Source organism: Panthera leo, chromosome D2 (genome assembly GCF_018350215.1).
Source record: "Panthera leo isolate Ple1 chromosome D2, P.leo_Ple1_pat1.1, whole genome shotgun sequence".
Classification (NCBI taxonomy): domain Eukaryota; kingdom Metazoa; phylum Chordata; class Mammalia; order Carnivora; family Felidae; genus Panthera; species Panthera leo.
In genome coordinates, this window is record NC_056689.1 from 69,976,620 (window position 1) to 70,003,069 (window position 26,450).

The 26,450-nt window shown below is 49.5% G+C and overlaps 1 long non-coding RNA gene across 1 annotated transcript; it reads left to right on the forward strand.

Annotated features, from left to right (window-relative positions):
* The first annotated feature begins 22,855 nt into the window (after positions 1–22,855).
* Positions 22,856–25,430, forward strand: LOC122202257. Its single transcript, XR_006194549.1, has 6 exons — positions 22,856–23,212; positions 23,479–23,586; positions 23,913–23,953; positions 24,071–24,354; positions 25,064–25,206; positions 25,402–25,430. It is a non-coding gene; the product is annotated as an uncharacterized LOC122202257 (long non-coding RNA).
* The last annotated feature ends 1,020 nt before the right edge of the window (positions 25,431–26,450 follow it).

A 26,450-nucleotide genomic window follows, 5' to 3' on the forward strand; every position in this document is an offset into this window, starting at 1 on the left:
TGTCACCTCCACATTAAAGAGGACGCTCCTGGATTTGCTGGGAAAAAGAGCACCCTGGACTGAGGGAAGGGAAGATGTTTTATTAAGGGAACGTAAATGTTCACTCATACGGATCAAATTCTATTAGAACAAATACTATTATGTTTGAACAAAAACAGCTGTGGAACTAAAGACCTTCTCATACCCACTTCCCGCCCCCGCCCCCGCCCACTTTTGATTCTCCCTGGATCCCAAGTACAATGTAAGTAAAATGCAAGCTCCTTTGGAGGTCCAGTTGAGATTTGACTCCTACTCCTGAATTATTTGCTAATTCCAAGATGATCCCCCAGGGGTTGGGATGGGGGAGAGAGTGCTATGGGTGTGCCCTAGAATCAAAGTTTTCTCAAGGCAGAAGGGCCCTTCCAGATCAATCTGCCCACTACCTCCATACCTCCTCTCTTTATTTCACAGACGAGAAAACAGGGTCAGAAGCTGGAATCAGACAGCCGGCTGGTGGCAGATGGGGAACAAGATCCTGGCCTCCAACCCCTCTTCCCTAAGGTAACCCAAGGAACTATTAACAGAACTGAAGTCAGAAAAGAGGTGTCTCAGCTGCCGGTCGAGTGTTTGACCTACTTATTACATGATGCTGCTTTCTGGTGTAACATTCCAATCTGGGTTTGCTTGGTTTTCAGACCAGAAATTCCATTTAGAACCCAAACCACCAGAAAGCTCACCTAATCGCACATGGTTTCACAATGCTGACCCCAGACAAGAAACAGACAAGGTTATATAGGAATAGGATTTGGAAGTAACTTTTGGACCCATTGGAAGATGCTGCATCAACCTTCCAGGAGCCGGGAGCCCTTCCTGCTTGGATGGCCACTTCCTTCGTGTGTCACTCTTGGCTGACATGTCCCCTCTCTGGGGCACAGGTTTTTGTCCATGATGTAAGGAGTTGTCTATGTGTGCTGCAAGTCAATGCCTGGCTCCAAAATTCCACATAAAATCCTCTCCAGTGACATTTTCCTTTTATTGTTTGAACATTTTGTAGGCTAAGTTAGCACACGTGGAAACTGAGCCAACCAAGGAAATTAACGCACCAGAAGGAGCCATACCTTCTCATCTTCGTGGCACAGGGAAAACAACTCTTCACTGGGAAAATGAGGAAACCTGCTGGTTAGTCCTGGCTTTGTTGCACTTAGGTGAGTCTTGGAACCCAGTGCATCCCCGTTTTCTCATCTGTAAAATGGGAATCTTTTATTCCTTTCCTGTCCACTCGGCTGGGACAGATTGCTATGCAGATCTGAATCCATCACATAAGTGAGAAGAGGGAAAAAAGAAGCTTCCAGTGTACCAGAGCAGTAAAGCAGTAGCATCTCTTGGTGGTGGGAATTGACTACAGACGAGAGAGCTGGCTGCAACTATGAGATTACATTTTTAATTACCTTCAGATGCTGACCTATATAAATAAGCATGTTTCACTTCTTTGGGAGGGAACAGGAGAAAGGGATAGGGCGGGACTCATTAACTTCCTGGCAATGCTTTTTTGCCGCAGTTTTCAAGGAAAATCTTCAGGAGGAGGAAAGCCAGCTGCCTTTCTACAGTGGGAAAGAGATGGCCGAAGAGACTGTCCCTTCTCTCGTTGCCATCGTTTTCTGTTTTCTGGGCTACGAGGTGCATTTGTGCGCTAACGGCACACTGGCAGCTCCCCTCTGACAACGTTCTTGAACACTCCAGTCATTTCCTCTGTGTGGCTTTTTTCCCTTTTAAAGTCCGTGTGCCGCACTCTTTGGTGAGAGTTGCTACCTCAAGAAGGCCTGGAGTACCCAAATGGGGTTGGGTTGCAGGATGCCAGACAGATGGCTTTTTTCCCTGGCAAGATAAGACTATATTAAGTATGGTTTTGTGACTAGTCTGTCTCCCAGCGCTGGTCCCCTTGGGAGCCTCCCGCCCGATTGGTCAGTTGTATGATTACAATGGGCACTAATTATACCCAGAAGCCAAGGAACATAACTTACAAAGCCCTTGGTGATAAGGGTCTGGATAAACACAATGAGATAAAAACGACTTCATCCTTGCAAAAGGACAAAGGAATTACTTCTTGAAAAAATGGGCGAGGTAGGAAAACATTTAAACAGAGAATACAAAACAGAAATGCTTCCAGCTTTTTATTTTCGTTTATTTAGGGGAGCACAGGCAAATTGGGGTTAACCCTGTGTGGACCACAGGAGAGTCAGCAAAGCACAGCCATCGACTCATCCCGCCTGGATCCTGGGAACGCTGGGATTTCACCGTGAGTCCTCCGTGAAGGGGATCCTCAAGGGTGAAAGCCAAATGTGTACACTTAAGACCCCAAAGATGTGCACGTAAGCCAAGGAACAGCCCCAAACCACACCCCGATACAAACGCCCTTTAGTCTACCTCTTTTTCTTCCAAATGACTCAGCAGCAGCCGTGCCCCAGACTATGACCTCGATTTCTGCCTGTGACTTTTCCTCTAAGATTGGTCAGCCAAGAGGGTTCAACGGAGTCAGGATGGCTGTATAATCACATGCACGAGAAGCAGCTTGTGCACACAGCGGCCACGAAGGCCACACAAACCCTGGAAGGAACTTCCTGGAAAGAGGCTGGTGGAGAACTGGAGGAAGGCACACAGATAGAGAAGAATCACTTATTTCCTCAGGCTGGCTGGCCCTGGTAGCTGGTGCATACGACTAGACTTTTCACTTATTTCCTCCCTAAGGACTGGCTTGCTTCCCCATGATTTCAGAGTGACTGGGGAACCAGGAGGAGCTGTGATAGCCAACCGGCTGCACTGTTCTTTCCCTTTAGAGCCTCTAGCCACACGGGTCAGGACACATCCAGCCCTAGTCTAGAATAATAGACACTTATCACACCCAGATCCTGGGTGGATTTCACGCCCTGGGGGCAGATGGTTTTGTGGCCGACAAACTTATTTGGTTTGATCGAGCCAGGGAGTCTGGAGCCCACGTTCCATGTTCTTAGACTTGTCCACAAGGCCCCGTGTGGTCTGACCCCTGCTACTTCCGCTGGCCTCATCTCCTACCATTCTCCCGCTTGTTCACCCTGATCCAACCACGTGGCCTTCTTGCTGTTCTTGAAACGGGCCTCACCCTTGCCCTAAGACCTTCCCACTTGGCCTTGCCTCTGCTGCGGCAGTCTCCCCCTAGATATCTTCATGGCTCCTGCTCACTTCCGTCAGGTCTGTGCTCAAAGACGCCTTCCTGGTCAGGCCATTCCTGAACCATCTGCATAAAATAACAACAACCTCCCCGCCCCGGGCCTCACTCCATTCCCCTGGGAGAGTTTTCTATGAAGTATTTACCACCATGTGACGAGTTGTATTCACCTATTTGTTTATTGCCTCTCTTCCTCACTAAATGAAGCTTCCTGAGCAATGGGACTTGGCTTCATTCATGCTGCAATCCCAGAACTTAGCACAGCTTGATAGGGCTATGGAATAGCTGGTAGAACATTATTTCTGTGTGTGTCTGTGAGGGTGTTTCTGGAAGAGATTGGCATTTGGATCAGTAGACTAAGAAGATGGCCCTCCCCAGTGTAGGTGGACACCACCCAATGCAGCCAAAAAGGCAAAGGAAGCATGAATTTGCTGTCTCTGCTTGAGCTGTGGCATCTGTCCTCTCCTGCCCTCTGACATTGGCATTCCTGGTTCTCCAGCTTTGGGACTCAGACAGTACCCACGCCATCAGCCCCCGATTCCCAGGCCTTCAGACTTGCACTGAATTATACCGCTAGCCGTTTGTTTTTCAAGCCTGCAGACGGCAGACCGTGGGACTTCGTGGTCTCCATAATCATATGAGTCAGTTCTCGTCATAAAGCTCCCCGTATACACCATATATATCTTATTGGCTCTGTTGTCCCACAGAGCCCTGACTGATACAATAAGTGTGTCACGTGTGGAACCTCACTCAAGCCTTGTATTACTCACGAGAGAACAGATGCGGTGATATTAAACTACCCAAGACCACACAGATGGTGAGTGGGGAGCTAGACTCAGACCCAGGCGGTTTGCCTCTGAGTTGGCATTCTGAACCACTGGGCTCCAGAAGCTGCTCTCTGAGTTCTTGATCAAAAGCATAATTTCCAGCTTCCAGCTCCTCACCAGCTACCAAAGCCCAGCCGAGCACGTGAAGGATGCATGGTCCCTTTATTCTTCCACATCCCCCATGCTCTGTGTCTGGATAAAGGACACATCTCGAGCATTAGAGAAACATGGGTCTTGACCCTTCGTGATTAGTTTACTGAACTGCACACGGAGGGCGTTACACGATATGGCTGTGCAACGGCCCTCCTTATCCACAGTTTTCACTCTCCGTAGTTTCAGTTACCCACAGTCAACCGAGGTCTGGAAGCGGGTGATTGCCTTGTGACGTATGGTCAGAAGGTCAGTAGTAGCTTAACGCTACGTCACATGCCTACGCCATTCACCCCACTTCATCTCATCACGTAGGCCTTTTACCGTCTCACGTCATCGTAAGAGGAAAGGTGACTCCCGTCCCATAAGGCATTTTGAGAAAGAGAGAAATCATATTCCCATGACTTTGACTAGAGTTTATTGTAACTGTCCTATTTTGTTCTTGGTTATGTGGTTAATCACTCACTGTAACTAATTTATAAATTGAACTTTATTTCAGGTATGCACCTATAGGAAAAAACACAGTATGTATAGGGTTCATTATCACATGCAGTTTCAGGCGCTCACTGAGGGTCTTGGGAGGCATCTCCCGCAGATAAGGGAGGATTACTGTGCTGCTTTGTCATTTGTTCCAGTAAAAATGTCATGAGGGGCATTGATCTTGATATAAGTGACCTGTGAGCACTCCGTGAGGATTCATGGGGGAAGATTCTCAGGTCTAGTATCTAAGCAACAAATAGGCGTTGTGTCGAGTAACTGGTGGTCTTTCCCACTCCACATCGCCTCCTAGGAACGTAGAGACAAATATCTGGTCCCACCTCTAGCAAATGGAGAGATTTTCCCGGCCCCAAATTTGTGAGTTAGCCTCCCTCACTCGGCACAAGATGACTCTTCTAGTCTTGGTTTCCTTTCCCTTTTCTTCAGCTGTTTTTAACTGGTCTTGCCCTATTCTATGTCAGCGAGTGTGGGTGTGTGTGTGTGTGTGTACACATTTGTGTAGTTTGTGTGTTTCTTCAGCTTAGGAAACAAATACGGTCACAGTGCCTGCAATTTTCCAGCTCATTGCATAAGCACCATCTGCCCTCTGTTAGCAGAATGTCTGTCGTGAAGGCTCCCCCAGCCTCCCACCCATGTTGGTCTTTAACTGAAGTCTTTAAATGAAGAAGTGAAAGTTTCAGTCCTGCCTCCAATTTCCGCATTCACAGAGAGAAATAACTGAGCCGTGTGCTGGCTTGTTGATGTAGCCACGTGGTGTCTTGGTCCTTTGCAATCCATTCCTGTGTTCGAGATCCTTGCCGTGGTCCTGGGCACTCCACCATGGAGCTCTCGTTTGCCCTTTCAATTCACCGTCGTGGAAGCCATTTATTCTTGAAACACATCAGCCAGGGTGCCAGGCGTACCTCCCATGCTGGGCCACCTGCCGACCCTCCAACAAAACTCCTGGGCTCTTGGGATGTATTTCTTGCCATTAGTCCAGGCAAAACCTCCCTTTTATGCTCTCCATGGTTCTTCTAGAGAATCCTAGAAGATTCTTACTACAGGGCTTCAGCCAGAGTCATCCTATCAGATTTCTTTAACTTTTAATCCAAGAAGCAGTGTTTAGGGTCCTAATCCCAGTAGGTCCTGAGCTTTCATTTTTTTATTATTTTTTTAAAAAAATTTTAATGTGTATTTATTTTTGAGAGAGAGAGACAGAATGTGAGCAGGGGAGGGGCAGAAAGAGAGGGAGACACAGAATCCAAAGCAGGTTCCAGGCTCCGAGCTGTCAGTATAGAGCCCGACGCAGGGCTCAAACTCACAAACGGTGAGATCATGACCTGAGCCGAAGTCAGACGCCCAACCGACTGAGCCACCCAGGCGCCCTGGGTCCTGAGCTTTTAATGCAAATGAGTCCACACCCTCCCCAGGGCTGGGCATCCCCCAGGGCCCTTGCTGCCCTCCCAGGTCAGTGTCCAGCTTACCTACTCTCTATTTTGTTTATCTCTGCTCTGCTCTACACTTTATCATTTCCTCTCTTCTGCTTGCTCTGGATTTAGTTTTCTCTTTTTCTGGTTTCTTAAGGTGAAAGGTTATATCATTGATTTGAAATCTTTCTTCTTTTTATACCCACGTATTTACAACTGTAAATTTCTCTCTGAGTACTGTTCTCGCTGCCTTTCATGAATTTCAGTATGTCATACGTTTATTTTCATTCATGTCCGAGTATTTTCCAATTCCCAAATCCTACCGGTTGTTATTTCTTCTTTGACCCATTGGTTATTTAAACGTGTATTGTTTAATTTCCACACGTTTGTGGATTTTTCAGATTTCCCTCTGGTATCAATTTCTAATTTTATTCATTGTGGCCAAGGAACGCATGACTTCAAACTTTTTAAACTTAAGGACATTTGTTCTGTGGTTGAACATAGAGCCTACCTTGGAGAATATTCCATGTGCGCTTGAGAAGCATGACTATTTCCGGTTGCAGGGGGAATGTTCTACTGATGCCTGTTTAGTCTAGTTGGTTCACAAAGTTCTATTTCCTTGCCGTTCTTCTGTCTAGTTTCTCTGTTATTCAATTCAAGTTATTAAAGTGTCCAACAATTATCGTTCAACTATTTTCACCTTCTATTGTGCCAGTTTTGGCTTCATACATCTCGGGAGATTGGCCGTTGTGTGTGTATATGTTTCTAATTGTCATATACATCATTTTCATGGTTTCCTTTGTTTTTTTTTTGTACACGGTTCCTTTGATCTCTTTGAGCATATTTAAAAGTGTGGATAGGAAGTCTTGGTCTAGTATGTCTAACATCTCGGAATTCTCAGGAATAGTTTCTACGAATCACTTCTTTTCCTGTGCGTGGACCACACTCTTTTGTCTCTGTGCATTCTCCACAGTTTTGTTGTTGTTGTTGTTGTCGTTGAAAACCGGACATTTTGGATATTATAACGTACCAATTCTAGAAATTAGATTTTATCCTTCCTGGGGTGTATCGATGCAAAATGTTATAGTTGTGGTTTCTTTAATGATTTTTCTGAGCTACCTTTGTAAAGCCTGTATTCTTTGTCATTTGTGATCACTTAAGACTCTCTTCCATTTGTCTGGGGATCAGGTAGAGATTGGATTCAGGCTTCTTTAGATGTCTGCAACAATGACATTAACAAAGACCCCCATGCCTGCAGGTGGGTTTTCTGTGTACATGGGGGCACATCCTCCAGGCTCAGCCAAGCAGCTGATGAGTCCGCTTGAGCCTTTACTTCTCTCTTGGGCAGCACCTGAATGTCAGCCAGCAGTGGGAGCGTAGGGCCTCCCCAGCTCTCCCCTGAGCGTGCAGACAGCCCTGGGCGTGCATTGCCCTTCAAGATCCCCAAGAACATGTCAGAGCATTTCAGAGCCCTTGTTTTCCAAAGCATCTCATTCCCCAGCCTTTCCTCCCCAAGTTTTTGGCTGGTCTACTGTTGTTTGTGCCGACTGTTATCCACTGCCCAGGCCGCAGGGACTGATACATTGGTCTTTAAGTGTTCTTGACAAATGCCCGGTGGACAGCCATCTCTGCACTGGGAGAGTTCTGAGTTCAGCAAGGTGAAGGCGGGCCCTTTGAAAGGTTCCAGGGGCCACCGGACGGGTCAAAACAACCAACCACAATTCTTTGAGAAAAAGATCTATTTTTCTCTCTCAAGGTGCTGGTGCCTATACTGGTGATAGGGACCATTGCCTTCAAGGACACTGCTGAGTTGGGGAGTAGGGGCTGGGGCCAGGGGAAGTTAGACACGCCACACAGCTCTCTTACTGAGGTTTCATTGTTTTTGTTGGTATTTTTGTTTGCTTTTGGTTTTTTTTTTTTGAGAGGGGGGTTCCAAATTTTTATTAAGTGTCTCCCCTGTTGCTATATGCTTTGGGTTAGTTTCCAGAATTCCAAAAGAGTTGATTCTGAGTTTTTTGCCAGGTACTTATTGCTTTTGTGGAGGGATAAGCTTTTGGAGTTTTCGGCTCTGCCATTTGCACCGATGTCTGTCTTGTACTTTGTAAGCGCCGACACTGGGCTAGGCAGTGGGGATGCCGAAATGCTTAAAACTGGCTTCTGACCTCTGGGAGTTCACAGTGCAGCAGGGGAGCAAGATTCTAGTACATGAAGTAATGAAGGTTGGTCCAAAATAACAGCTGCTCAAGGACAATATTCCTACTCCCAGGGAAGGTCATGGAGGACAGAATTCTCTAGGGAGACAATGGTGTTCGTCCCAAGTTGTTACTAATAGTTTCCCAGGCATCTCCTTGCCACCTCCCTTAGGCTTCTAAAAGCTACGCTCAGAAGTGGAAGCTGCCGCTCTATCCCTTTTGGTACTTGTTTAGAACAAGGGCAGTCCTCTCCTACCCAACTCAGAACTGACCTTTTCGAAGCTTCTCTCTTTACATTAGCTATTAATGGCAACCTGAGAACCTGGGACTTGGAGAGCATTGATTAGGCCTGGGCTGACTTGACCTCGTTTGGAAATAGATGGCCATCAGATGAATAAACACGCCGTTAGAGGCTCTGGTTAACTTGGAATGGCGATAGGCCATGACAGCATCCAAAGGACTGTCTCTCAGTGGCCAGTTGAGCTGTGCTGTCTTCCAGGCAATACTTTGTCAGCCCCAAATGCATCTATTTCATCAAAAATATTTTGTGTTATAGACCAGAGAGTTTGGTAGAGACAAAATTCAGAATAAGTCAAGGTCCTTGGTCCTAAGGAAATTACAATCCTTAGAATGAACAGAAACTCTCTTTTCTGGGACTACACAATACCAAAATGCACCATGGAGAGTGCTAGTCAACTATTTGGACACACCCTTCCCTCCCTTGGCTCCTTCCTTTTCACTTTTTTTTCTCCTGCTTTTCCCTCCCTTCTTCCCTTCCTCTCTCCCACCTTTCCTTCCTTCCTTCCTCCCTTCCTTCCTTCCTTCCTTCCTTCCTTCTTCCTTGCCTCCCACAGATATAAGGTGTGCTCACCACTGCCTACCAGTTAAGAATGAACCACTAATAAAAATAGACTTGGTTTCTGCCTTCATGGAATTCACAGTCTGGTAATTGAGTCAGAGTAAAAAGTCAACCACAAACAACTAATTACCACTGATTCCAGGAACAATAGAGGCTTGTGACCTAATCTCGGGGGTCATGAATTGTATCCCCAAAGAAAGGATATCTAATGGGAGATAAAGAGGAGAAAGGAGGAATGATCCAGGAGACGTAAGCGAATTATTCAGGAGGAATGACTAGGAGATGTGCAAAGGCCCTGAGACGGGAGGAAATCTGAGAATGGGGAATGGAAAACAGGCCAGTGTGCTGGGCATGAAGGGGGAGGAGAGGCAATGGTACCAGATGGAAAAGGGGTAGAGCAGGAGCCAGGTCATCCGGGGTCTTGAGAGACTGAATTGGACCTTATCCTAAAAGCAATGGAAGCTGTCATCATTATAAAACCACTGTGTGTTGGGGGGGGGGCGGGGGGGCGTGTCTACACTTGTACTCTAAGACTCTGAGACTCAGGTGTCTCCTCAGCCAGGATAATTTAAGTGTATATGTTTCCCTTGTAACTGATGTCAGTCTGATCCCGCACCCTCACCACAGAGAAATAAAAACCTCAGACTTGACATGGCCAATATCTCAGTTGCTTGCCGTTTAAAATGATCTAAGATGAACTCTTTGGAATATTTGGTCTTGTCTTTTCAGAATGTGATCTCAATTCATTCTGGAGTTTCCTCTTCTTCAGCCCTCCTCCCTGGGACTAAGTGTTCGCTGTTGTAATTGTCTGTGTGTGGTGGGGGGCTTCTGCCCCATCCTGGCATTGTGGGAGACGCAGACCTATGGGCATCTCCCCCTCTGCCACCCCTGGGTCCTCACCAAGCTCTCCAGAGATGTGTCCCATCCCATGGTCCCTGGTGGCTGGTACCTGTAAGTGAGGCTGGGCTTCCCATTCCTATACAGCCCACAACGGCCCCCCCACCAAAGTGGGGAGTACTCAGTAGCTAGTACCCAGTCGCCTCCTTCTCCTCCCTTTCCTTGGTTGTGTGACCATGTGGTAAGTGAACCTCTTCAGAATTCATGGCAACTGTCAGACAATTGTCCGTGCGTTCTAATCCAGTAGCTGGAACACGTTATTCTGAGACACGCCATTCTCTCCCCCGTGCTGGGGTCCCCATTTGGTCCTAGTTTGCCAAGGACTTTCCCAGTTTCCAAACTGAAAGTGCTATGCCGGGGAAACCCTTTAGTCTCAGGCAGGTGGAGTCGACTGGTCATCCTACACCTGGTCCTCCTCATGGCCGGTGGCCGGAGGTCAGGCAATCAAGGTCAAGAGCACAGAGATGAACCCACCTCGACTAGATAAGGAAGCACAGTTGCCCAACCCCAAGAGAGCCACGGGCTTTAATGTGGGGGTTCGTTCCACCTCGTGGAAATACAAAACAACCTCCTTGCTTGTATGTTTGCCAAGAAAGAAGTTATTCACTGCAGAAATGGATTTGATAAAAATAAATAAATAGAACACACGCTTTAAAGTGTAAGGATTAAGTAGCTAAGTCTTATGCTGAAGTCAGAAGGGAAACAAGAATCTTAGGTCATGTATCTAAGTTTACACAAACACCATCTAACTCTTATTTATTTGGTTAACACTTTGGAGCAGGGGAAAAAAAGTCAAATGTTATAGTTTCAGCATCAAAAACATATGTAAAGCAGCTCTTACTCTCCTGCGCAGTTGATGGAAACCGCCCCTTTGGAAGGGGCGCGGAAGAATGCCTTTGTGTTGCTGAGTTTTTATGTTCTTGACTTACCAGATCAAGGACAGATGTGAATGTATTTTTCGACTTCATAACCAACAGGGAGTATTGCAACTTAAAGCAGCTGGGGGAGAAAGCTGTGTATAATACAACGGTTCTTTCTGGAAACGGACTTATTTCAATGGAAAAACTGGGAGGCATCGGGGTGGACACTTTGACTCTCTGGGAGAAATATGGGGGTGCACGGGGAGATCCTGGTGCTTCTCTGGTGTTATGGGAAGTCCCTTTTGTTACCTCAGGGGAAAGAGCCCTCTTCCAAAGAATGCCCAGCTGTCTTTTCTGTCTGAGGCCCCAACCTGGCCACAGTGCCATTTGGGGGCGGGGCCTGGGTGGGGGTTTACTTACCAGGTGCCGAATCCTGTGCTAAGTGCTTTCCATGTGTTATCTCATTGGATTTTCAGAATCATCTTTTGTATGGTGGGTCCTCAGGCTCTTATCCCAAAATGCATGGGGCCTGATGTGTTTAACAATTAAGACTTTCTCCCCAGATTTTAGTAAAGAAAAAAATAAGGGCATAGACCGTGTAATACATAACACCCCTCTGTAGGTCTGCGTGGGCACCCCTTGATCAAACACATTTGTGTTTTCACATTTGGTGGGATAAATCAAAGTTTTAAATTGCTTCACACGAATTCTGGTCAGACGTCGCCACTAAATGAGTTTTAGTGCTAAATGTTTGGGGAAAAGGGAAAAGCTTTGTGTTTTCGGAGCTTTTTGGATTTCAGAAGGACAGAAAGGAGATTTGAACCTGTCCTACAATGCCCATGTAACAGATAAGGAAGCTGAGGTCAAACATGTTCGTTGTCTGTACCTCATTCTCTTTTAATTTAATTTAATTTTTATTTTTTTAAAGTTTATTTATTTATTCTGAGAGAGACAGAGAGAGGGCAAGTGGGGAAGGGGAAGTGAGTGAGGGGGACAGGGGATCCAAAGCAGGCTCTGTGCTGACAGCAGAGAGTCTGATGTGGCGCTTGAACCCATGAACCATGGGATCATGACCCAAGCCGAAGTCAGACGCTTCACCGAGACCCCCCATTGTCTTCTAATTTTAAACATTTGTCAATTAACTCCATGTCTTTTGGGTCAGTGCTCAGTCTTTTTAGCATTTGAGTTCAGCTGGTTCTGGCTGGGCCTCCTTCCTGAGCTCAAGGCTGACTGAGGGGACTGAGTTTCTAGGGCCCCATTGGGTTCCTCAACCGCAGGGTGACTTGGCATCCCCCCCCCCTTTATTTAAATGATTTTTACAAAAATAAGATATCCAAGGACTCCCCTACCATGGCTTGGGAGTTCTAGAACATTCCATGTGGCTCTAGAACATTCCATGTCTCTTGAGCAGGCAATGTTTCCAGGGCCGCAGGAAAAGGTCTCTGTCCATCCACACACAAGGACGTTGGCTCACTATGTAATAACCATGAGCCAGAGTTGGTTCTAGGGAGAAAGAAATCAAAGGTGCTGGCAGAGCGGGCAGGCATTTTCCTGAGGGTGAGGTGCACACAGGTACACACAACAATGAAGTGTTTGTGGGCGAGGCCCAGGCCAACTCTACCAGCAAAGAGCCGATGGCCAGACCATGCGCCGGGTCCTCTCAACTGTGTGAGTGAGTGAGTGAGGGTGGGTGTCTCTCTGAGCAGGGTCCAAGCCAGTCCCCTTCTCAAAGGCAGAAGCATCCTTGATGATTTCCCTCCCTCCCTCCTTGATGAAGGCCCTCTTCCCCCTCCCTACTTCTGGCCAAGGGAAAGCAAGGGGTCCAAGCTGGAGAGGCCAAAGCTGTGAGGAAGTATGTGATGGGCTGGGGGAGTGGCCGCCCCCATCCCTGCCGGTGACACTGTTCCACCGGCTGATGGACAACTAACGAGTTCTGCATAAATCACAATTAGGAGGGTTTGGAGACAGCAAACTGACTTCTGCCTCTCCAGGCAGATTGTGAATGTCTTTCAAGGGGGTGAAAGGGCCTTGCTCTTTATTCAGAGAGCCAGCCATCAAGAGTTGGGGATGGAACAGAACAGTGGGTCCCACTGTGGCAGATAGAAAAGTTCTGGCTGAGTGTAGAATTCTGCTGTGTGCTTGGCTCCCCTGCTGACCCAGCTAATGTTCTCACTTTCAAAGAACAGGTGGGAGTCTGACACGCTCTCTGAAAAAAGAGAGAGGGAGAAAGAAAGAAATCTTCCCTGAGGACTTTAAGAGTGACTTTTCTTCTTCTCTATTTCCGAAGGGACTTGGCCCACATTCTTGCCCTGGGAGAAATTGCTCCCAAGAGCTGAGGGAGTGGAAAGAGAAGGACTCCTTAGACCCCCGGCCTCAGTTATCTTCATCTGTGAAATGTGAATAATGGCGACACCTACTGGAAATACTGCTGTGAGGAGTTCTTGTAAGGGCAAATGCCTGGAGTGTGGCAGGCACTCGGTAAATTAGTTACTATGTTAGTAGTAGTAGTGTTGCTATGGTGGTGCCGGTGATGGTGATGATGGTGGTGATGGTGATGTTGATGATGGGGATTTGGGTCAGAGTCCCCTCTTCTGGCCTTGGGTGCAGCCCCGACGCTGCAGGTGATGCGACCCTTTGTCCCACCTAGTCCTGCCTACTCTGGGGCTCCCCTTGAAAATGAGCAGCTCTGGGATGAACTGGGCTTACACAGGCAATGACGTCCCCTCCCCAGCATCCCCTGGGGTCAGCTCCTCCTTCATCCACTTCAGGCCCGCTTGGCTCCCGGCTTCCTTGGCTAAGGGACAGTGCCAGAGGAGACAACAGTGGCAGTCTCCCCCAACGGTTCCTGGGTGCTGTTTTCTCACTGACGTTTCTCGTGCTAGGGAAAGGAGGACGCCCAACTACTCAAGTGGGCTCCCTGGGCAGGTTTGGCTGTGGCCCATGCCCAGGTGCTCCTGACATCCTGACATGCCCAGTCACTACTCCCCAATACCCAGTCATGCTAGACCCGGTCATGCTTGCCTCTGATACCTCTCCCCATAAGCCTGGGAGGAAGGGCCTCCGATGCCCATTCCACAGATGAAGAAATAGAAGCCCAGAGAGGTTGAGTATCAGGCCCGAGCTCACATAGCCAAGATGTGGACATGGCCTGGATTCAAGCTCAGGGCTGCCCTCCACGACCTGGTGTTCTCCTGGCCCTGCCTTATACCCAGAGGCTCAGATCAACTGCCAGGGAAGCTGTGGTTTGCCACAGAATCCAGGCAAGGCCTAAAACAGGAGCAAAGGAATATGGGCCATTTTGAAAAAAGAGCCCAAGGAAAAGGGACTGGAAATCCAGCTGCTAGGGGACTGACTGCAGCCTGTTTTCCAGAGATGAGATCTGAGCCCTCAGCCCACCTCCGGCCTGATGCAGGAGGGGTGGGGTAGAAGCACCATCCAAGTTCCCATCCAGCCTTGCGTGGCCCTTTGGGCTGGCTCCGGGGGAAGATCTTGCTGGAAACTTTGCTGGGAGACTCCCATGAATATGCTCAGGAAGGATATAATCACAGGAACTTTCCAGAAAACACGGGTTCCCACCATTACCCTCGAACCACAGCCTGGAGCTCCACTCTTGTGGGGGGCTATAAACCTGACCAAAAAGACAGGAGAATTTCGAGAATCTTTACCTGCAGGTAGTCATCAAATCCAGCCCCTGGCAACAGTAGAAAACTGTGCTCCCACTCCAATGACTTCTGCAGCTGCCATTCTCCTGTTTCCTTTGCCTGGGATGTCCTCTAGCCAGCCTCCTCTATCTGGTGAACTCCCAGACCTTCTCCAAGACCCAGCTCCAATGGCACCCCTTCTGAGAGGCCAGCCTGGACCCTTCCAGGAACATGGTGAGTGCTTCCTCTGAGAACACAGACTGGAGTTGTCAGTTTACTCATCCGTCATCCTCAGTAGCAGCACTGTGCTTGGGATACAGTAGGTGCTCAATAAATGCAGGCGGAGCCGATACATTCATGAATAACAGCCCATTCAACTTAGTTTACGCTGGAACTTGCGGAGAAAGGCCAGCCCGTTGTGGCACATCTCATCTGCAGGTTGATGGTAGTGGCCTTAAAAAAAGAAACAACCACTTCCAAGGCCTCCGCTTGCTTCTGAGACCTGGGTGGAGGCTGGGAGATTCGGCCCTGGTAGCCTTGTCTTTACTTCCCTCTTGTGGCCAAAAGTTACTGCTGCATCTGGAAAAGCCAGGGTTTTTTTTGAGGCTGGGGAGAGGGAGGTATTTTTGCCTCCTGGAGTTTTTTTAGGGTCCCCGAGTCACTCTGATCCAGCCCCAAATTTCCCGGATGCACCTGTGACCCTCCCTCCAGCGCCTTGAAAATGTGTTACAATCCATGACAGAGAGATAACCAGCAGGGTCTGACCGGCCTCCAAATGAGCATCTAAGAGGCTCCAAGGGTCCATCAGCTCTGGCTTAAGACTGTTGGGTGCGTGGGTGTGGAAGGGAAGGATATGACAAAGTATGTGATAGATACCTGCCCTCAGACACCTAACAGTCTATTTGCGACACCTTTGCAGGAAGTGCAGGATGACACCATATGACCATAATAGAGAATCATAACATTGTCTGCCAGCCTAACAGCCACGCTGTGGAATCGGGCAGCCTCGCATGTACATCCCGGTCCCACCACTTGCTGCCTAGGTGACCTTGAACAAGTTACTTCATCACTCTGAATGTTTCCTCACCTGCAAAATGGACCCACTAAGAGCTCCTCCTTCGCGGAGTCACGGTCACTAAGCGAGATGACATGTGTCAAGACCTCAGCATGGGGCCCGGCGTGGAGTGATTCCCCTAAGTGTTAGCCGTTTTGGTTATAAGTAAGGTTTTTAATTGTCCAGTGCAGATAGAGAACGGGGGGAGGGGGGGCGCGTAATAAAGAACGGGATAAACACGTTCCTAATCATGACCTTCCTAAAGGCAGATCCCGGTTTTCTTCTTCTTAGAGCTCACTGCAATATGATATTTATTAACATGATAGTTCATCATGGGCAAGATGACCCACAGGGCTACCTCGTTTTCAGGCTACTTGCAAGGGGTAGGCTATCAGTTGGCTCTAGCCAGAGTCAACTTGTTTCAATTTCTCCCTCCTCCACCCGCGGCAGACATCACTAATCGATCACGTCTCCCTCCCACACCCACGGGCAACATCACTAATCAATGACTTCTCCCTCGTAAACCCACGGAAGACATCCCTCCTATGACACGGCAGACATGACTAATCCATCATAGCCCTCTGCCACACAGAGCAAGCCTATAATCTCAGATTTCTCAGTATAGAGCTCTGGGCAGTTACAACAATTAAGCAGAGTGGGAAAATGGCATACAATCTAGTTAACCTTTTCGGGTCTTGACACATGGATAGTTAAAGATGTAGAGAGGAAGGGGGCGGACACCTTAGCCAGAGGGAGTGAGGTAAGCTGAAATGTGAGTGAGAAGGCGGCTCTTCCAGGAAAAGGAAGTAAGTTAGAGAGAGGCTGCTTTATGGGTCCCCTTGGCTCTGGGCTGACTTGTAGCAGCGGGCAAAGGGAATCACTGAAGGTCGTTGGGCAGGTGTTATTTGGGGGGCAAGATCCGTCTGGCTGCTAGTGCCAGATGGTCCGTAAAGGGGCCTGAGCCCCGAAGACGGGTGAGGAGGGCTGGAACTCAGCACGAGGTGCGGAGGGAGATAAAGGCCAGGCATGCTGGACGGGAAGCTGTGGTGAGCTTGGTGACTCCGGGCACATTAGGAATAGAAGGAAGTTGTGCCATCAAAGCTGCTTTCCTGGCCCTGAGCTCTACAGGCTGGGAGAATAATGGCACCTCCAGCAGGAAGGGGGGCTGGGGCCCAGAGAAGAGGATGTGCTTTGTTTCAGGCATTGGAGGTGCCTTTGGGACATCCAGCGGCGATTTCCTGTGGGCAGCTGGAAAGGGGAGGTTGGAACCAGGGCTGGAGCAGCAGATATTAGAGAGGAAGAGAGGAAAAGGTTAATGCTTTACAGGACCAGCCTCTCTTTTACTCAAAGCAGTTTGGGTAGGAAAAGAGAGTGTGCATTCAGGAAAAAGATGAACTGGGTGAAGGTCATGGCTTAATTAAGAGGCATTCGCTGCAATCCGGTTTTCCAAAAGATACTGCATATCTGGGTCAAGTGTCCTTTTCACAATATCACCTAAATTAGTAGGAAAAAAATGTTTTTTGGTAATAGGGAACAGTAAGTCTCATGCTCAGGACCCCTAATGTCCCTACTGCTAAGAAAGAAAGTGTATATTTAACTGAAATACCCAAGCAATCAGAAGAGAGGTCAGAGAGACAATTCCTTTATTAGGGAAACTCCATTTCCTAATGCGTGATAAAGTCACTTGATCTCAAAGGTCAAACAGACCTGGATTTGGACCTCAGCTCCACACTTCCTAGCTGTGTGACCTTGGACAAGATACTTAACCTCTCTGAACCTTGGTTCCCTCCTTCATAAAATGGAGCTAATAGAGTACCTAGTTCACAAAGCTGTGGTAGTAATCAAATGAAATGATGTATATAAAGGTTTAGTCCAGGACTCGACAAGTAATAAGCATTGAATGTTTGAGAGCTGTCCTTTTATCTTACCGTCTTTTTTTTAGGAACAGATTTTAAACAACCAGTGCATCTTTTCATGCCTGATAGGAATCCTGGGAAGTCCTCTGAGGGAGACAGAGAAACCCTACACTGATAATGCACCGGCCAAGCACATTTCTTTTGTGTAGGTCCGTCACATCACCCAGTAAGAGACAAAGTGGAAGAGGCTTCCGGAATTCTCCGGGAGATGAACAGCCTACTGGCCACCTTTCGTGGGCTTGTGGGCTTGTGGCCCAGGTTGGGGCTAGAGGCCTCCGCTGTCTGCAATCCTGTGTCCTTCCCCCTTTCCACCAGTGTTTCCATGACACAGGAGTTCCAAAGGTAATCACATGGACGTGTGTTAAAGCCCCCTTGACTCATCAATGAGGATGCCCTACCAACCCAAAGGAGATGACCTTGAGCCAAGGCCAGTGAGCAGAAACAGGGCCCCTACTTGATCCCCGGCCTGTCCTTGAGGGAGACTTTGGAGAGTTCCTACCACCGATGGCCAGCAACGAATTAACAATCTAGAAGGTTCTGGGAGGTTCTGGTTCATAGGTGGAAGTTTGGGCCAGAAAGACAATTTGTTGTAGGAGGATTAAACTCGGAGCATAATAGCAGTACCTAACATTTGCTGAGTAATTACTGAGGGCCAGGAACTGTTTTAAGTGTGCACCAACTCATTCCCTCTTCACCATGACCCGTGAGGGAATTTTACACATAGATCACTGAGGCCCGGGTATGTTAGCAAACGAACATCCACACTAAGTGGCAGACGAAAGGTTTGAACCCGGGAAGTCTGCCTTACAGAGCCCGTACTGTGACCACTGTGCTACCGCTGTGTCCCAGGGCTGGGGTCCACACCTGAGGGACGGGAAGGGCCACAGCATGAAGCCTGGCCTGAGGAAAGACTTTGCGGCAAAGGCTGTTTACCCGGGCCCGAGCCCACCTCAGTGGAATGTTCTGCCTGGTGCCAGGCGCCCAGATAAAGAGCCTTTTTGTCAGATGTTCCCGGGGATGAGTCACCCTCAGGAAGCTGCTGGATTCTTCTAAGGGCCCCTGTTCTTTTATCTCCTTGTTCCTTTCCTGGGGATAAATAGGACACTGCGAGAATTTCTTTAATTCCTATATTTACTCATAGGTTCTTCTCATCCCCAAACAGTGTTTAATAGGAGAGGTAAAAAGTTCCCTGCTGCACCATCCTCCCCCTCCGGGCACCGGAGGTGCTGGAGACACGGCCCCGGGACCTAACTGAGCGGCTGTCCCGGTCGGAAGCGTCACCCAGGGGCCCGACTGCTGTCCCCGCCTCTGCGTCCGCTCTAACGACGCTGCTGAAAAGGGCGAGGGCGGGAGCAGAGCAACAGAAAGCAGGAGATGCTCCCATGATCCCAGCTTCAGGGGAAGGAGCTAAGGGGTTCATTCCCGGCCGGGGGACACCCGGCGAAACGTACTCTTAGGACATCCTCCCGTGGCCACGGACACGAAGGCGTGGTGGGGGATGCTAGGACCTTAGGGCAAACCTCGGGCAGAAATGGTAGAGGACAGACGTGTGCAAATGTACCTCCGATCACAGGGCCCTCGGAGAGTAAGGCCACAGCGACTTCATGCCGTCCTATCCCTGGGGCCACACAGAGTCCAACTCAGACACAGGAAGGCCGTGGCACGGACGACTGCAGCCCGCTCAGTTCACGATCCACTCATTCGTTCGACACGGGTTCACCTCACGGAGCACTTGCTCCGTCCAGGAGTCTCGCTGCAAGGTAGGGACGCAGAGCCAAACCGACAGAGTCGCCCAGAAGCCTGCTGTCTGGGGGGGGGGGGGGGGGGGGGAGCAGACCTCAGGGTGCAGCCCCGAATATCCAGAAGTCCAGACATCCGAGAGGTCCTTCCCTGTTGGCACGACGGGGAAGACAGAGAGTGGTGAGGGGACCCCCACGTGGGCCTTGGGGGGAGGGAAGCGACAGCGGAGGTCCCTCGGCCTCCCCACGCAGCAAGCTGCCCGCCGGTTCTGAGCTCTGAGCCCCGCCAGGCACCGCCCCCCCCACCCCGCCCCCGCCCCTCCGCTCATCCTCAGGAGGTTCTGCTGCAGATGCGCCTGGTGGGACTGGCCCAGGTCGAAGGTGCAAAGCCATCCCTTCCCCCCTCCCCCGCTCCCACCCCCCCCCCCCCCCCCCAGCCCAACCGAACAGCCCCGGCCACAGGACGAGAGCGGACAGGGGGCACCTGGGCGCCTCCGCCTGGAGGGACAGCAGAACGTCGCATGTGACAAAGCCGGCAGGGCCCTCCGCGTAGCACCTGGCGCCCCGCAGCCCACAACGAATGTTAGCTATTTGTGTAATAGCATTAGGCGCGGTTTTTACCACCCTCCGATTCTCAGACATTTGGAGTGACGTTAGCGTCCAAAGATCTGGATTAGAGTCACGGCTGTCACCTCCTCACCATTCGTCATGTCCATCGGCGTCTTGCGCCTCTCTCTCCTCGTGGTGCGTGAAGGAAAATCTGCTCTACTGTGTTGTGGGGATCAAATGAGACAACAGTGGGAAAGAGTTTTGTGAGTCAAGTCCAGTGTGGGTTGAGACGACCATGAACCGAGGGCACTCCGGGCTTCTGTCCCGTGTCTGCGGTGAACCCTCCGTGCCACCCAGAACCTCCTCCCCTCCTCTGAGGCCTTCCGGCCCCTCTTGGGAATGAAGGGTTTCCACCTGATGCCACGTTTGACTTCTCCCCCATCTCCAGTGAGACTGTAAGTCTCTTGAGGACCAGACCCGTGTTCATATACAACTAAGAGCAGCCATTCACCACATTTAGGACATGCCAAGCATTTTGCAGACCTCATATCATGTTCTTCTCCCCAGATCCCTGCAAGGAAGGGACTGCTGTTATCCCCATTGTCTAGATGAGGAAACTGAGGCTTGAAGAGTTAAACACTTTGCCCAGGATCCAACAGCCAATGTCCGACTTTTTTTTTTTTTTTTTTTTTTTTTTTACTAGAACCCACGGCACAGGTCCAAACCTAGATCGGTCTGACCCCAAGCCAAGCAGTGAGCCCCATACAATGTCAGGCCCAGGTGGGCACCCGGCACACTTATTTTGCTTGGTTACTTTTGATTTTTATTTTATCCCCACCCCACACCTATAAGAAAGGACACCAGGCGAGAATTCACTAATCGTCGCTCACAGTCCTCTTTAACCTTATGTGGGCCCTGAGTAATTCACACCGATAACCAGTACGGGCACCGCCTCTGTCCCAATGTAAGCAGCAGGTTTCTGAGCACCTGTGATGGCCAGGTCCTTCTGGAGAAGCTGGGACTATGGTAAGTGACCGAGAAGACAACGTTCCTGTCCTCAAGGGGCGTGTGTTCTGGGGAGGACAATGGGCAACAGATACAGAATGGCCAACAGTGAATAGAGCCATGGGGAGACTAAGTCCCCATAGGATAAGAAGAAGGATAAGTATAAATAAGGAATAACAGAGCATGACGGAAGTTGGGTACTCTTCAAGCTGAATAGCTGGGGGGAAGGTGTCTCCACGTGACATTTGAGTGGAGACCTGAAAAGATGAGGAAAGGAGCCATGCGGAGACTCGGGCGGGAGCGGTTCGAAGGGCACCCCAGGCAGAGTGACCAGCAGGCATCCCAACCCCAACAAGGGGCATGCTGGCGGCACATAGAGAAGAGCAAGCTGCTCGAGAGGCTGGCGTGGGGCCGGCAAGGGGAAGCAAGGTCAGGTGAGGCCGAACCAGTGGACCGTGAAGGAGCCTGGGGGTGCTTGGTTGACTGCGAATGAGACCAGAAGCCACTGGGGCCTGTGGTAGGCTAACAGAGAAACGAAATCATTCTTGGTCTTCCCAGTGGTTCTCAACCGAGGACGATTTTGCCCCACCCTGGGGACATCTGGCCAAGTCCAGGGACATGTGCGGTCATCACCAATGGTGCGTGGTGGGGAGCCGTGTGCTGCTGGCATCTAGCGGGTAGAGACCGGTGATAACGTTAAACACCCCCAGGCGCACAGGACAGCCTCCCTCCCCACCGGCAAAGAAGTCTCTGACCTAAAATGTCAACGGTGCCAAGGCTGAGGAAGGTAGGTACAGACCCCAGCATGGGCAGTGTGCTCTTAGGAGGATGACAGGGGCTCACAGATGCCATAGCCAAGTCCCTGGAGCCCCGGATGCCCCCATAGCAAACATCTCAGCACTACTGTTGGTATTTCCTTCTCCGCTCCAAGAACCACTTAATTGGGACACATTCCAGGACACTTCCTGCTCCTTGGCGCCTGCTGTGTGTCTAACCTCGGGATGATGAATCTTCTGTGCTCGGGGCCATCCGTATGTGTACGCAGCCCTGACGTTTTGTGTGCGTCCTACATCCTGAAGTGTAATTTATTAGGCCTAATCCCTGTCTGGGGTAATGGTAAGTCCTCCCTGTAGAAATGCCGGGGAAGAGGATATTCCCCATTATTATTTCATTAGGACACCACTGGGTATTCCAGGAGTCCCCGAGTAGATATCGTGTGCTCCTCGGATGATTTAGACAAGACAGCCGGGGGCCTCGCTCCTCCCAGACCTCAGCACAAATATGCACAGATTTCCATTCGTGCCTCTTAGGCTCCCTTCTTAGTACCACGTTCCTTCTTTTCACGTCATGCCTGTTTTGTTCTTCTGCACCGGGAGGAAACACAAACATTTTGAAGAAAGCGTCGGGCGTTTACTGCTTTCTCCACAATGTGAGTAGTACATCCGAAAGTTGAATGTCGGCAGCCAAGATTTCTAACCTCAAAACTTGGGCCTCCAGTTTCCCTCTGCCATCAGCACTGATGGAGGCTGCTAAGGCAAGTTAGCGTTTCATAAGTTGTCTTTCCTCCCTTGGCCCAGCCTGTCTAAAGATACAGAGTGAGGGGAGAGACTCCTAGCCTCTACTTCCCTCAAGGATACTCAGCATTCTGCCCTTAACTCCCACCCTGCTTCTCATGTTCAGGGTCAGCTCTAACATACCCTGGGTGGTAGGTTTTAAGGTCGCTGGATTCTCATTCCCTAAGTCACGAAGGTAAATTGTTCTTTGCGGGTTCATTTCCACTCAGAGATACCTTCTTCGGGGTCCTTCTCATTCCCGTCCTCTTGCGTGGAGTCTCCAGTCGATTTGAGTTGGGATGGAGTCACGGGGCTCCTGAGATCTTCGGGTAAGTCCTTTCCCGGCTCTGAGCCTCGGTCTCTTCATCTGGCAAGGGGGGGATCACGGCACTTATTTCTTTGTGTTGTGGTCAGCAGAAAGTGAAACAATGCATATCAAAGCAGTTTGCAAACAGCAAGGGGGCAACTTGAATGTTATGATTCTATTCTAATACAGCAGCCCCCTTATTCACAGGGGATAAGGTTTAAGGCCCCCAGTGGATGCCTGAGCCACAGATAATACATACATACATACATACCTATGATGAAATTTATCATAAACTAGGCACAGTAAGTGATGAAAGCCATTGGTAATAAAATAGAATTATAACAGTATGCTGTAATAGACGTTATGTGAACGTGGTCTCCTCTCTTTCTCTCTCGAAATACCGTGTCGCCTGTCCTCACCCTTCTTCTCACGATGATGTGAGATGATAAAGTGCCTACAGGATGAGACTCCGTGAAGTGAATGGCCCAGGCACCGCGATGTAGCGGGAGGCTACTCTCGACCTTCTAATGATCCGTCAGGAGGAGGATCCTTCCCTGCTGGACCAGCGTTGACCACAGGTGACAAACCGCAGAAAAGTGAACCGCCAGACAAGGGGAGACTATTCATGCCATTTTGCTGTAACTGATGGAATGAGAAGCGTTGGGTGATGGGAAAGGAACAGCTTCTCCTCTCGGGGTATGGTCAGAGTGCCCAGGGTTTGGTCTGTGCCGGGGTGAGTCTGTCATACCAGTCGTTACCATTGTAGCTGAGTGGGTAAAGGGAGAAAGAAGGGGGCTGCATTGGGCAGGTTCAAGTTTCCACATTTGAACATCCTCATGGCCAGCCTTCCTGCGGGAGGAAAACAGCTGATAATATAGGACAACAAGAGGACCCTCTTCTTCCCCCTTTCACTTGACGTCCAGCAATGCGGTCACGGAGGAAAGTTCACACAGTAAGTTTTGAAGTCATTTCTGTCTGGCTCATCAATAGTTGCCTTATAAGAACTATTCCGTGCCTAAGAAGCATTGTAAGCCTTTTTAAGCTCCAAAGATTAGGGCGAAGCAGGGAGGGTGTTGGGAGGAAGACAGATAAACAACAGACTGGAGAGCATTCTCCATGCAGAGAAGTGGATTCTGTACTTTGGTTGGCTTAATCCCCAAACTGAAAGCAGCCCTGAGCATCGTTCTGAGAAAGGAGAGCCCAGATAAGAGAAAGCCCCTCCGCAAAGCCCCCGTATTGAGCTGTTTGTGGAAACGAGGATTGTGTCCTTCCCTGCAGCCAAAGGACAGAAAGACAAGCCCACGGAGGGCAAATAGAGGGTGAGAGTTTCCTTGGGACAGCCCAGGGAAGCAGGAGACGGAGGGGCCCAGGAGCAGTGGCCGCATGGATGATGCTCACGTGATCTGTCAAACCACCAACCCATCTTTCCTTCTCAGCCTGGGGATCACCAACTGCCCGTTTTCACACCACTGACAGCACGAGTGTGGGGCTCTTCAAAGACTGCGGGGCAGGACAGGCCAGCTTTGCTCCCAGTCCACTTGCAAAGGACCTTAACACGCACACGAGAAAGCTGACCCCTTTCTGGTGACAAACCTGGTTTCCAAGTCTAAGACCGCAGCCTTGTTCGGCAGAGGTAGGCGTTGGTTCCAAAGGAGGCCAAGTCTAGGCCTGAAGGCTGAAGACTGCCATCAGAGAGGCTAATGGGACATGGGATCTGAAGGTGAGTCCCAACACAATCAACATGGCCTACCTGGAGTTGGTGGGTCATCCAAGAGAGCTGAGAGCCTCCAAGAGGACTGGGCTCCTTTGGAGGTGCTGGGGACTTAAAATAAGTCATATGAGCTTGTAATCATACCTATGAAGACTGAACTACAAGATCTGTAGGTAGGACCCCGCAAGCCCCAGCCGGCAGGGGCGGGGATGTGACAAACCCAGCACAAAGCAAGACCCTGCAGAGTGGAGCTGGCAGGGAGAGGGCCTTCAAGGGCCATGGGAGTGGCTGGCCCAGTTGTGTTAAAAATCAAGAAAGAAGAGGAAGAGAGTAATAGAAGGGCGTGAGATGGCTCCTGGCTGAAAGAAAAATGGCAGTTTTCCTGTGTGCTTCTGTCGAAGGCTGTGAAGAAAGCCAGGAGATTTCAGACCAATCCAGGAGCCCAGCAGGGACACCAGGAAAGGGGGGTGAGGTCTGCAGGTCTTGGTGGGTCCGCAGGAAAGTGACAACTGGATGCGCCACTTCAAAGGCCACATGGGGAAGCTGACCCCCAAGAGGCTGCCAGCTCCCTGTCCTCATTCCTCCAGGCTCTGTGAACACAAGGAGGGACACCCCTCCAGAAAAGGATGTGGGAACCTCAGGGGCATGTCAGCCTTCAAGTGCTTACTGACTCAGTTCAGGGTCACTTGGGCTTCTAACTATCTTTCTCCACCCACAGTCCCATGGTGAGGAAGGGTGTTGGGTCTGCATGCCTTTCCAGGACCTGAGATGTTCCGGGGAGCACAGCATATGGGCAGGATGGGGAGAACCTGCTAGAAGATGCATCGGTCCATGCAGCTTGCCTGGGGAATCTGGAGAGAGGTACAATGATGGACAGTTACACAGTCTTACCTTGTTTCCCAGGTCCTATGTGGCACCCCTCACATTCCTTTTCCCTGCTGCAATTTTTCCTGTCTTCACCTTTGGGGGGAAAAATAAAATGAAGGAATATTTTAGGAAATATAAAATATTTTATTTTTAAAATTATTTTAAATGTTTTATTTATTTTTGAGACAGGGAGAAACAGAGCGTGAGCAGGGGAGGGGCAGAGAGAGAGCGAGACACAGAATCCGAAGCAGGCTCCAGGCTCTGAACTGTCAGCACAGAGCCCGACGCGGGGCTCGAACTCACAAACCGCAAGATCATGACCTGAGCTGAAGTCGGACGCTCAACCGACTGAGCCACCCAGGCGCCCCGGAAATATAAAATATTTTAAAGCATTTATCAACACCGCTGAAATGCACACTAAAATTTTTTTCAATTATATCAAAGTCATATGCACTCATGATTTTTAAAAATAATAGCATTCAGTGGTGTTTAACGAAAAACAACCCCCCTCTGTCAAGCCCAGAGGCACCTTCTTAATTTTTAAAATGCCTCTATTTTTATTTCTTCTGGTGATTTCCTCCACGTCTCCAAATATTCTGCTTCTACTACACTTCTTGCTTTGTGGCGCCTTTTGTCTCTCAACCATCTACTTGGGTAGATGAGGATTTAGGTCTCTCAAGCTCACCCACCTCTCATTCTCCCTTCTTCCTAATAGAACTAAAGCACGGACTGACTTCCTCTGTTGGTCACCTCTGTCTACATAATGTATGCATCTGTGTGACTTTACGATATATGCTATTCACATACACACACGTTTACGGATGTGTGGACTGTCGTGTCTTTCTTTCCTGCGTTACGTCATTTCTGTTACCGTGGAGTCATCTACACAATCTCAAAATAGTTGAAAAACCTTGGATGGGTGGAATCAAGCACACACAGTTTCATTGCTGTCCCGTAGATAAGCAAAAAGGAGAGAATGAAATAGATGAAGAGCTGGCGTCTCCAGCCCTGGCCCAGACAAAGCAAAGTGATCAAGGTTCACCGTGATTTTGCCCACGTGCACATCTGCCAGGGGGCAGTCAAAGGCCAAGAGAAAGACCGGAAGCAGAAAACCCTAGAAGCAAATCAGCACAGGCTGTTTCTTCTTGCCTGCAGGGCCCCCTACCCCCCACAATCTTCCCTCTCCACCGGTCAGCTCCTGGTTTTTTCTTACCCACTCCAGGAGCAGTCACCCCCAG